Genomic DNA, 12036 nt, shown 5'->3' on the forward strand with positions numbered 1-12036 from the left:
ATCTTATTTACTTTCCTCTCCACCCACGTTTATCATTGTCATTTTGGCTGACGGCCACTACACCAATCATACTTTTGAGAATCTTTTCTGGCATTCAGATTACAGACATCTCCAGGAAATGAACAGGAAATGCTACACACACATATGTATATGCTGTATATGTATATGTATATTCCTAAACTGATAAGGGACATTTTAGAGCCCACAGCATTTATATTTATTTCTTTATAAATTTATTTATGAGCTGTTATTCTGGCCTCAAAAGGTCCAACAGGTGAACTACTTTCTTAAGACAATATCGTAGCACCTGCCGGGGTGGTGGTAGCGGGGTATAAAACAACAAGTGCAACTAATTGGATCTGAAAACATCTGGAAGCTATGAAGGGCGGGCAAGAGTTCCATTGAGAGGGTGCCACCACAGAAAAGGTCTTAGAAAAGGTTGCTGCAACTATAATCTTACCACCAAGTGTCAATTCTTGTATGCAAACCAACAGAATTTTAAAAAAAGTTTCTTTGGTAATTATTTTTAATAACAAAGAATACATTTGATTAACCGAAGGCACCTTTGATTGCTTCAGTGTGAATAACTCTGGACATTTTTGTTCCCTTTTTTTTACTCATCTGGTCTCATGTTCGCAGCACATCCCGCTCTGCTTCCTCATGCCTCTGAATATTCCCAGCTCTCCAGGGAAATAGTCTTGTTCCCATCCACAAATGCAGTTGCTGCTACTAAAAATCTCTTGGGGTCACATTCTTTTACAGTACTTCTTTTATTTATTTAAACCATTATTCACCAACCTGGTGCCCTCTAGACAGTCTGAAATACAACTGCCATCAGATCCAGCTGGTGCACTCGCTGGCTAGGGTTGATGAGAGTTGTGGTCCAAAACATCTGGAGGGCACCAGGTTGGCAAAGGCTGGTTTTGAACTCGTCAAGGTGGATTCATTTCCTGCTTTGTGCACTGACTGACTCCTTGTAGAGCATCCAATCATCCACAAGCCCAAGACTCAGGAATGCACTACTTTGCCTTCGTAATATGTAATTATATAAAGAGACTACTTGACAGGTACAACATGCCATTTCACCTGCCTTACTGAAAGCTACAGTACTTCATAGGCTCAAGTTGCCATATCAGGGGAACAGACAAAATTAAGGACATTTTCGTATTTCATGAATAATAGCAGGCTGCAACCCTCCACTGATTCACATCTCAAAATCTGAAAGCCACTGGACTACTCAGGAACAAGGAAAGTTTAGTATTCTACATATCAAGTGTACACTATCTGTTTTCCTATTATATGCTGCATTCTTAAATATATAATTTTGACCTGATTACAATAAACATTTGAGTTTTTAAAACTGTTTTACTGATAATTTTATTGTTTCACTTTTTTTTAAAAAAAAGAACTGCTTTGAGGGTGTGTGTGTGTGGCTAATATATTCTAATAAATGTAAGCTTAAAGTACAACACCCCCCCAACACACACAAATACCAAGAATGTAGACCTTTATTTCCTACATTTTAAGATATGATCATAATGTACCCCCACCCCACCCCAGCATTTTTACCCTCAGAGGCAGCAACAGGCCCAGGTAACCCATTCAGCTTCATGGCTGAGCAGGGATTTGAACCTGGGCCTCCTCAAGCCTACTATTGACATTCCATCCATTATACCACATAGATTCTCATGCGTTCTCATCAGTCAGAACCATATGTTCTCCGGCATGTGCTTTGATAATTTAAGTAACACTAAAGATGTGATTATCATGCTCAATTTGTGTTGCGAATACAGAAAAATCATATGCATGTTCAGTCAGCTGTAGGTCTCACTGGATTCAATGGATGAAACTCCCAGCAAAGTGTGCATAGCACTGTAGCCAAAGAGTAAATGAATTACATTGTTTAACATGCTGCTTCACCCTCCCATTAACCTAATGACACAGCATTTTCACAATCTGCATTAAATCAAACTTAAAGATAAGCAAATTGCAGCAATCCATAGTATTCCCGCATCTTCACGACTAAAGTTATTAACTCATCCATGTATGCTCCCCAGACACAGCTAGTTACGCTTCCTGGAACTAATTATTTTATGGCTTAAGCCTAGACTAACCCATCTGTTCAGATCATTCAGCCATTTCATTTATAAATTTAATGGTTAGCATGACAGGAAGAAGCAACATATTGCTCAATTTGCTGATTTTTCTCAAGTGCAAAAATGTCACATTTGGGTATAGAAAGTCTAAAGATCAGGCAAACAAACAAACAAATGCTGTTGGCATATTTTGCAGGCAGTCAACCTGCGGCATGGGTGTCACAAATGGAAATTTGTTACAGCATGCCTTTGTGTCTAGCTACATATAAAGGTAAAGGTAAAGGACCCCTGGACGGTTAAGTCCAGTCAAAGGGGACTATGGGTTGCAGTGCTCATCTCACTTCAGGCCGAGGGAGCCGGCATGTGTCCACAGACAGCTTTCCGGGTCATGTAGCCAGCATGACTAAACCACTACTGGCGCACGGAGGACTGTGATGAGTGCCAGAGCACAAAGAAATGCCGTTTACTTTCCCACCACAGCAGTACCTACTAGTATTTATCTACTTGCACTGGTTTGCTTTCGAACTGCTAGGTTGGCAGAAGCTGGGACAGAGCAATGGGAGCTCACCTCGTTGCATGGATTCAAACCGCTGACCTTCAGATTGGCAAGCCCAAGAGGCTCAGTGGTTTAGACCACAGCACCACCAGCGTCCCTCTGTATTATTACCTATTAATATGCAAACCTAGCCGTACGCTGCATGGGAAGGCAAACACATTCCAAACTAAGCAAACGCCTATAGATACTAACCAAGCTGGTGGGAAAAACCCTTTCTAATCCTCAACCCCAAACTACTCACCATGCTGTTTTTAGCTGTGGAGTAGAGAAAATGGGGTGGAAACCATCAGGACTCCAGTGAAGCACAACTGAGGCAATCGAAATAGCAATCACAATACGCACTTCAATATGCCCTTAAGTGTCCATGTTGCACAAATCGAAAGTTCATTTGCTGCACATATATCAAAACGTTTGGCCATTACTCCTGTACCTGTTTGAAACATCTGATAAATTTCTCAGCCATAGGAACACTTAACATGTTTGCATTCACAGGACCACAAAGTTGTTGGAAGATACCAAATGAACATCCAGTCCATTTCTATCATCCCACCCACTGCTCAAGAGAACAGGTGCACAACAGAAACAAACTCAGATGGCAAACAACTTGAGATGACTAAATGCAAGCAAACCTAGCCGTACGCTGCATGGGAAGGCAAACACATTCCAAACTAAGCAAACGCCTATAGATACTAACCAAGCTGGGGGGGGGGAACCCTTTCTAATCCTCAACCCCAAACTACTCACCATGCTGTTTCTAGCTGTGGAGTAGAGAAAATGGGGTGGAAACCATCAGGACTCCAGTGAAGCACAACTGAGGCAATCGAAATAGCAATCATAGTACGCACTTCATAAATGCAATGAATATTGTTAATACAGGTGGCAGCCATTGTGTTCCACCCAGGCACCCACTGGTGTAGTAAGACTAAAGATCAGGCAAACAGATAAATGCTGAATGCTTCTATCAGATAATGGTGTCATGTGAGGCTGCCTTTCAGTTTTAACATCTGTCAACAACTGCCAGCTGAAGAACACTGTCGCTGTGTTTCCCCTGTCCTGACTCCTGTGTCCCTTATGGCAAGGTAACCAAATTCCTACAAACGCCAAGCTGCAGAGGTTAGATTTCAGATAGTGCCATTCTGGCACACCAAGACAAGCAGTTTTTACAAGTGATTTTGAGGAGTTCGGAGTTTCCGCGCGCCGCGTGTGTGTGTTTCTAGTTAAACAAAGTTTGTCTTTAAGTTTGTAGGGTTTAAAAAACAACAACAACCTAAAGGTGTTAGAGACCATTCAGAAAAGAAATTTGAGGAGGGGCTGGTAACTTGCACACCATACAAGTATATGCAGTGAGCTGCAGAGAAAGAGAGAAAAGTCCGAGCCCATCAGCCCCACCCCCTCCCCTTACTAAGTCAACCATTCTATTTGCAAGAATTTGGCGGAGCACTTAAAAGGAAACATGGAGGCTCTTAAAACGAGGAAGTCCCGGTGCAGACAAACCTCCGCGCGCGGGATGTTAAAACTCAGTGGCCCTGTGTTCTCGCCACGGTTGTGCAACGCGCCCCCTCCGCCCTGGGCAGGACCCGCTCGAGGGCGCGCGCGCCTTGCCCTGTGCCGGGCTGCCCTTGATTGCGAAGCGAGAAGCAGGAAAGAGGGAGAGCGAGAAAGGGCAACGCCGAGCGCCTGTCGCGAAAGTGTGCCACCCAGCCCCAGACGAGAGGCAGGCAAGCGCCCAACTCACCCAGCCCAGGCTCGACTCGAGCGCCGGAGGGTCCCGCTCCTCTGACGAGAAGAAGGGCTCAGCCCATTCGCACAACCCCTCAGCGCCGGAAAGTGGGGTGGGCGAAAGAGAAAATCTCTCTCACACACAAACACTCGCTCACTTCGAAAAGGGATGGGAAGAAGGCGCTGCCCGCGCCGCTTCCTCATTCACCGAGGAGGCAGGCGGAGCAGGAACTACCTCGCTCTCCTCCTTACCCCCTCCCCACCGGCCCCTGCGAAAGTGGCGGCCCCGCCGCAGCAGGTAAGAGGCGGCCCGCGCGCGCCAAAGAGTCACTCACCCGTTTCGCGCGAAGGACCCTCGCGAGGAAGCGCAGGACTCGCTCGGCGCTCCGAGGCCGAAAGCGCTGCCCCGAAAAAAGAGAGAGGCAGTCAAGCGGCGCTGCCTCCGCCTCGGGACCGCCCTCGTTTCGCTCGCCCCGCCCCCCCGCGAGCTCCGCCTCAACGTTTGCCGGACGCGCTCACCTGCTGCTCTTGCAGGAGAAGAAAGCGGGGCGGGAACCCCCTGCTTCGCGCGGGCCAGACCAAACGGAACAGGCGCTTGGAGGCTTCAGCGTCTCCGTTCACTTTCCCGTCCCTCCTCCTGGTTTTGCCGCTCGCCCGGTCTCTCCCGTCGCCGTCGAGGAACTCTCCCGGGCCGAATGGAACTCGTTCGCGGCTTCGGGCCTCTCGCGGTTGTCTCGTTTGATCATAGCTGCCAAGTTATCCCTTTTTTTAAGGGATTTTTCCATTATGCTGAATAGGCTTCCTCGCGAGAAAAGGGAAAACTTGGCAGCTATGCGTTTGATTAAAACTGGGTGGCAGAGACTGGCCCTGGAAGGAGGTGGTCTCCGCTTCCTTTACTATACCCTCTGCATCAGTATTTCTCAGGGTGTTTTTTTTTAACATCAGTATGCCGCTGCCTTTGGTGCAACAATGCTGTTTTAATATCTGGTTTCCTGGTTACTTACCGATATTTTAGACCGTATGTATGGCATTGGAATTGATACTATTTTATGTATGTGTTGTCGTGTGTGTGTGTGTTGGGGGGGGGTGGGTTAGTTGCTATTGGTGCAATTGTTTGAACTGTTTCTATGCCCATGATTTTATTTATAAAAAGTATATGCCACCCTTGCGTAAAATTTCCAAGTGGTATACTATATTGTAAATCGCTTTGATATGCCTCCTGGGAAGTCGTCCATAACTATAATTAAATAAAGAGTAAAATGTATTTATTGACAATGCAGTATTTAGTAAAATTGTTTATTAAATGGTTGCTGTTGTTTATTAATTACGGTACTTGTCTCTCTCCATAAGGGCAGTGGGTTCTAAAAATATGCACCTCTGGTGTCAAAAGCCAGGGTGAAGAGGTGCGTCTTCAGCATTCACGAAAAGCTGCATAATGGAAGTGCCAGATTCCCCTTGGTGGGGAGGGAGTTCAACAAGGTGGTGGCTGCCACATAGAATCCCCTCTCCTGTGTCACCACCCCCCTAACGTTGTTGTTGTTTAGTTGGCCCCATGGACCATTGGACCAGAGCACACAAGACACTCCTGTCTTCCACTGCCTCCCGCAGTTTGGTCGGACTCATGTCTGAACACTGTCCAACCATCTTGTCCTCTGTCATCCCCTTCTCCTTGTGCCCTCAACCCCTAACATATTGTATTGTTAATGTTGTAATGTAAGCTGACCTATGTGGTGCACTTGCCCTGAAAAGGTGCTTGATTTTCTGTGAGGGGCAGTCAGGGTAGAGCCAACAATGGGTGGAGTCTGCAGCTTTACAGGAATCTCCAGTTGATTGTGAGAGTGTAGAGCTGAATTGAAAAATGAATAAGTCTGATAGAAGTTTGCATTTTTACTTTTATTTTTTGCTCTGCAACATGTGGCTTGGCTGGCTTGCATGACTCATCTGGTACGTATAAAGGCCTTTCTACACTGCTCTCTGCTGTTTATCATTTCTCTTCTAGTGGAATCTAGGATCAAGGCTGGCCCAAGGCTAACTGCTGCCTGAGGCAAAGGGCAAGGCGGTGCCTTTCCTGTTCCATGTAGAAAAGCTGAATATTACTTCAACACTAGCGATGGGATAGTGTCCTCTGCTAATCCTGAGGGCCTAAGGCTAGCTTAGTAGGGGAAAGGGCACACATTCTTCTGTTTTACATTAACATTGGAGAAATGTATGTTTTCTATTTTTGCATAAAATGCAGAGCAGTCCCACATTAAACTAGTCTCCTTTGAGAGGAAGGGTGGGATATACATTTTAAAAAATGAATAACGATAAATGATAGACTTTCTTCCTTAACAAGTGACACTTCCTGTTGCCTAACTCGCTTAGCCCTATTTCAAAATTGATAGTCACATACACTTACAAAATCTTACACAGAAAGCAAAAAAAGGAAAGGGGGTGGAGGAAGAGGAGGAAAGAAACAAGGAAAGTTAGCTGTGAGTCTATATAAAAACAGACCACATTTCAAATAATTCCAAGAATGCAAGGCATACGTTGTTGAATTCATTACTGGCATTCCATCTGCTAATTATTGTTTGTTCCTTTACTGCCAGATCTAGCAAACTATCCTACTGCCAGTTTGTAAAGGATTCTCTGCTTTTTGGACACTTGTAGCTCTTAGGAAAACACAAATGTTGCAATATTCCACCTGAATGTTTTACACCCAAGAGTCATATTGGAAGCAGCAATACTTAGGGCTGTCTCAAGGGCAGAATAAACCTGTTGTGTGACTTCCAGCCAAAATGGCACAATAGCCATACCATGTGAGCTATAGTTCCCTCATGCTCTGTTCATCTCCAGTGGTGGTGTTTGGCTGAATTAGCCCAAGCTAACAGAATCTATACAGAACCCAAAAGATACAGAAAATATTTTTGTTGTTGAATATAATTCCATAATACAGCATAATTATTTAAATCATAATACTACAGAGATTGCAGTTAGATTCCAGTTTCCTTTCTTCATTTTAGCAGTATCTGTAACTGGCTCCTAGTATATTGGGTGATTCATTTGGAAGAAGGCACTCTTTGAAATATCCTGGACTGAGTCTGTGTTGAGTCAAAAATTGGATTGGGCTGCACAGTTTATCTACCAACTAATATAGAATAGTGAATTCGAATCTCCAGGGCATGATGAGCTGTACCCAAGGGTACTAAAGGAGTTTGAAGATGTAATCTCAGAGCCTCTGCCTATAAGCTTTGAGAATTCCTGGGGAATAGGTGAGATCCCTGCAGACTGGAGATGGGTAAATCTTGTCCCCATCTTCAAAAATACCATGGTAATTACCAACTGTTCAGCTTGACATCAATGCGAGGAAAGGTCCTATAACAGATAAACAGTTGGTCTGTGAGCACTTATAAAAGGATGATGTGATTACTAAACCCCACCATGGGGATCTCAAAAACAAGTCCTTGCAGACAAATCTCATTTCTTTTTTTGATATTGTTACAAGCTTGATTGATCCAGGGAATGCTGTGGATGTAGTACATCTTGATTTCAGTAAGTGTTATGTACTGAGCTGAATCCTAGAACAATAGGATCCCCCATGGTACTCTTGTGCAGAACCTGGAAAATGTGGGCTGAATGAGGTAACTGTTAGATGTATTTGTAGCAGGTTGACTGACCAAACGCAAACAGTGCTCACTAATGGTTCCTCATCATTCTGGAAAAAAGAGACAAGTGGAGTGCGTTGATGCTGCTCAACCAGGAACACAATAAGCATGTTTTGCCTCTGGGACATCCTGGTACTCAACAGGAAGAGTCAAACATTCAACTGTACAGCACAAGTAGGTTCCATGCCAGTCTACCAGCATGTATCAGTGCAAAGTGAGCCTCATTGAAATAACTGGACTTACTTCAAAGTTAACATGCATAGGATTCTGCTGTTAGGCCTTAAAATACTGGCAGTTATGTCATTCAAAGTCTCACTTCCTCTTTCCTGACAGAGGGAGGGAGAGAGATGTGGGTGTTTGTCTGGTGGTGGATATTTTCAGAACCGAGTAAGCAACAAAATTGGAGAACATTGTTCTTTTGGCCTAACCTATCTTTTATATTTCATCCATTTTACATTTCTTAAAAATACCGCAAATTGCAATACTTAGTCTAGATTAAGTCCTTTCATGCTATACAGAACTGATGTGTCTGTGTCCATTAGCTTTCATTTTTTTCAAAACTTTTTTTTCAATAGTAGTGTTGAGTGAAACAGGAAGTGTGCCTGTTTAATCATTTCTATAGTAAAAATAACATTGATAATATGCTTTGTGGAGCCTATTGAAATGTCAGACACATGGTGTCCAAGAGCCCTTGCTTCAGAAATCACATTGCGATGTATTCTGCTTATTTTCGCCTTTACCTTTACAAAACAGCCAGGTTCAAGCTGCTGTTTGAACTTCAGACAGAAGATTATGTCATAAACTGGAGAGATGGAGTGGTGCAGTGGTTAATGCTGGTTTAGGATGACCCAGGTTCAGATCCCCGCTCAGCCATGAAGCTCACTGTGACCTTGGGCGAATCACTATCTCTCAGCTTAACTAGCTCCATGGGCTAGCTTGGAAGATAAAATGTACTGTATACATATGTGGTCCCATCACCTCCACTGGTCCCATCACCTCCTGGCAAATAGAAGGGGAAGAAATGGAGGCAGTGAGAGATTTTACTTTTCTGGGCTCCTTGATCACTGCAGATGGTGACAGCAGTCACGAAATTAAAAGACGCCTGCTTCTTGGGAGAAAAGCAATGACAAACCTAGACAGCATCTTAAAAAGCAGAGACATCACCTTGCCAACAAAGGTCCGTATAGTTAAAGCTATGGTTTTCCCAGTAGTGATGTATGGAAGTGAGAGCTGGACCATAAAGAAGGCTGATCGCCGAAGAATTGATGCTTTTGAATTATGGTGCTGGAGGAGACTCTTGAGAGTCCCATGGACTGCAAGATGATCAAACCTATCCATTCTTCAGGAAATCAGCCCGGAGTGCTCACTGGAAGGACAGATCGTGAAGCTGAGGCTCCAATACTTTGGCCACCTCATGAGAAGAGAAGAATCCTTGGAAAAGACCTTGATGTTGGGAAAGATGGAGGGCACTAAGAGAAGGGGACGACAGAGGACAAGATGGTTGGACAGTGTTCTCGAAGCTACGAACATGAGTTTGACCAAACTGCGGGAGGCAGTGGAAGACAGGAGTGCCTGGCGTGCTCTGGTCCATGGGGTCACAAAGAGTCGGACACGACTAAATGACTAAACAACAACATATGTGGTGGGGCAGAAAACAATGTATGCCACCCTGAATTTGGAGGGAGGGTGGGTTAAAAATGTAGTAAATTATAAATAAAGGATCTTATGTTACAAATGATAATTGGGGATTCAAACAAAATGATTAAAGTTCACATGGCAGCCTAATGGTTATACTCGTTTTCAAAGGAGAATGAAAATACTGTAGATAAGTATCTTGAAGACTGAGATATTGGAATACAAAATAAGGTTGCACACACATCATATATTTAAAGCACATTGCAAGTACACACCCACCCCGAAATTATCCCTCACGGAGCTATAATGCCCAGCATGCTTATCAAGCTACATTTCCTAGGATTCTTCAGAGGGGATGTGCTTTAAATATATGGTGAGTACACAGCCTAATTTTGTATTATTAAACTGTAAACTATCCATGTACTCCCCCTTGCCCTTTCCTTCCATCCTGATTTTAGTATGGTTTCCTTTAAACCACAGTTCTCTGTTACATCATATTTGATTTCTAAACCAAAAATCCCCACTAAGAACTAGGAAACAGAGAGGGAAGGTGCCCTTTTGCCTAAGTAATGTTTGTGACAAACAAACAAACAAAATAAAAAATATTTTTTAAACAGACCTTTTTATTAAAGTGATGAAATAAAATATTGATTTGCCTCTATACCATCTTCTCCTGCAACATGCAGGCAATTTTTGTAAGGAACCACGGGCATAGCCAAGGGGGGAAGAGCGGGCAGCTGCCCCCCATCAAGTAAATAAATAAATAAAAATACTTAAATAACTAACCAATCGCGTGGCAGATAGCTTGGTTCTGCCCCCTCCCCCAAACATAAATCCTGGCTATGACTGCGTAAGGAACCTCAAGCACTGCAAGGCAGCAAAGTATATAAAAAATCTTCTGAATGAACAAACAAGCATAGTACAGAGGTTAATTGCAACATGGTAGGCTATCCAAAAACCATTTCTTATCCTGATACAATCTATATTTTCTTTGTAAAAATTCAGAAGGCAAGTTTATGGTTACAGTATCACGTCAGTTCAGATAACTGAAAATCCAGCACCTGGGTAAATAATTAGGAGAATAATGTCTTAGGTATATTAATCTATACTGAAGAATTATATTTTTCCTACAGTTAAACAAAGGTTAAGCCCAAGTACTGACTAATAAATGTGTGTCCACAATATATTACTGAACCTCATTTATTAGCATGGATATAAATATCAATTATTTAAGACCATCAGAATCAAAATACCTATGCCTGGCAACTGAAGTTGTTCTGCATACACATACAACTGTGAATACCGTAGTTATTTATGCAGGAATTTTTGTACCTCTACCTCAGCCGGGTCCTCAGGTTAGTTGACCAGGAACTTTTAAACTTTTAGTAGCAAGTGAAATTTGACACCAATGAAAAGTGTACATCTTATTATTCCAAAGTTGAACCATTTTTTTCTGCAGCCCACAAGGTCAATCCCACCAGCTGAATCTAGCAGATTTGTCTTCACTCCTGAGGACAACAGTGGGCCATTGTGATTGTGATTGTGATACCTGCGGGGATCCCAAAACTTGGGATTGTGATCCCTGTAGTGCCTGTGGGAGAAGTTTAAACTTTAGAGGATGTAGGTTTCTGGAAGGAGTAAAAACTAATTTAGGTGGCTGGATAGTTTTTTTTCCCTGTAAAACACTTCAAACCACTTCAGCAAACTACAGAATAAGCATACTGAACTGGCCTGTTGACAGAGAAGTCCAGGACTCAGCTATTCAGCAGCAAATAAAACATTTTAAATGTGTTGTAAAGTGAAATAGACAAATGCGACACTACATGGTGATACTGAGCTATGCAAAATTCAATGTATTTTTCAAAACTTTTTTTTTTAAAAAAAAGCATTTTCACAGCATTTTTAAATATGTGTGTAGATTCTACTTCTGTCTATGGCTAAATTGATCTATCCAGCAATTGTATCCAGCCCTCTAATAGTTTCCTAAGCATTGGGAAGAAGAAGGAAGCTATATTGCCTTTGTTTAGTAGGTGCAGTATGCTTACTCTCCTTTTACAGTCTGTAAAGTACAGCTTCAGAATGTGACTGCAGCTGTAGTGAGTTAGGGAGAAGTATGGCAATATTCTTTTCATAACGAGGAGGAACTGGGAAGTGTTCCAGATGCAAATTAAGGGCTATAAGGAGACAGGGCAGCTCGGTCCTAGAGCATCAGAGGAAAAGGTACAGATCTGGGCTGTTGTCTATGCTGACTTGATTAAGCTGGGTCATTCAATTTGCAGACAAATTCTCATCTACTGTATAAATGGTTTATTTATCCTAATAAAATAAAAAAAACTGCTTGCCAAAACACACCCATGTGAAATTCCATTCCTACTACCATTCCTGA

At 43.0% G+C, this 12036-nt stretch overlaps 1 protein-coding gene across 3 annotated transcripts in view; it reads right to left on the reverse strand.

Annotated features, from left to right (window-relative positions):
* The window catches only part of PRKCD (protein kinase C delta), a 60963-nt gene extending 56140 nt beyond the window's left edge, over positions 1-4823 (reverse strand). For 2 of the 3 annotated variants that reach the window (XM_035106175.2, XM_035106173.2), the window contains exon 1: positions 4707-4823. The gene's annotated coding sequence lies outside the window, so the exon portion shown is untranslated. Of the gene's footprint in view, positions 1-4387; positions 4631-4706 lie in introns of those variants that run through there. The other variant, XM_035106174.2, reaches the window with a different exon arrangement.
* Positions 4824-12036: the final 7213 nt, after the last annotated feature.

The sequence above is a fragment of the Zootoca vivipara genome, chromosome 2, assembly GCF_963506605.1.
Source record: "Zootoca vivipara chromosome 2, rZooViv1.1, whole genome shotgun sequence".
Classification (NCBI taxonomy): Eukaryota; Metazoa; Chordata; class Lepidosauria; order Squamata; family Lacertidae; genus Zootoca; species Zootoca vivipara.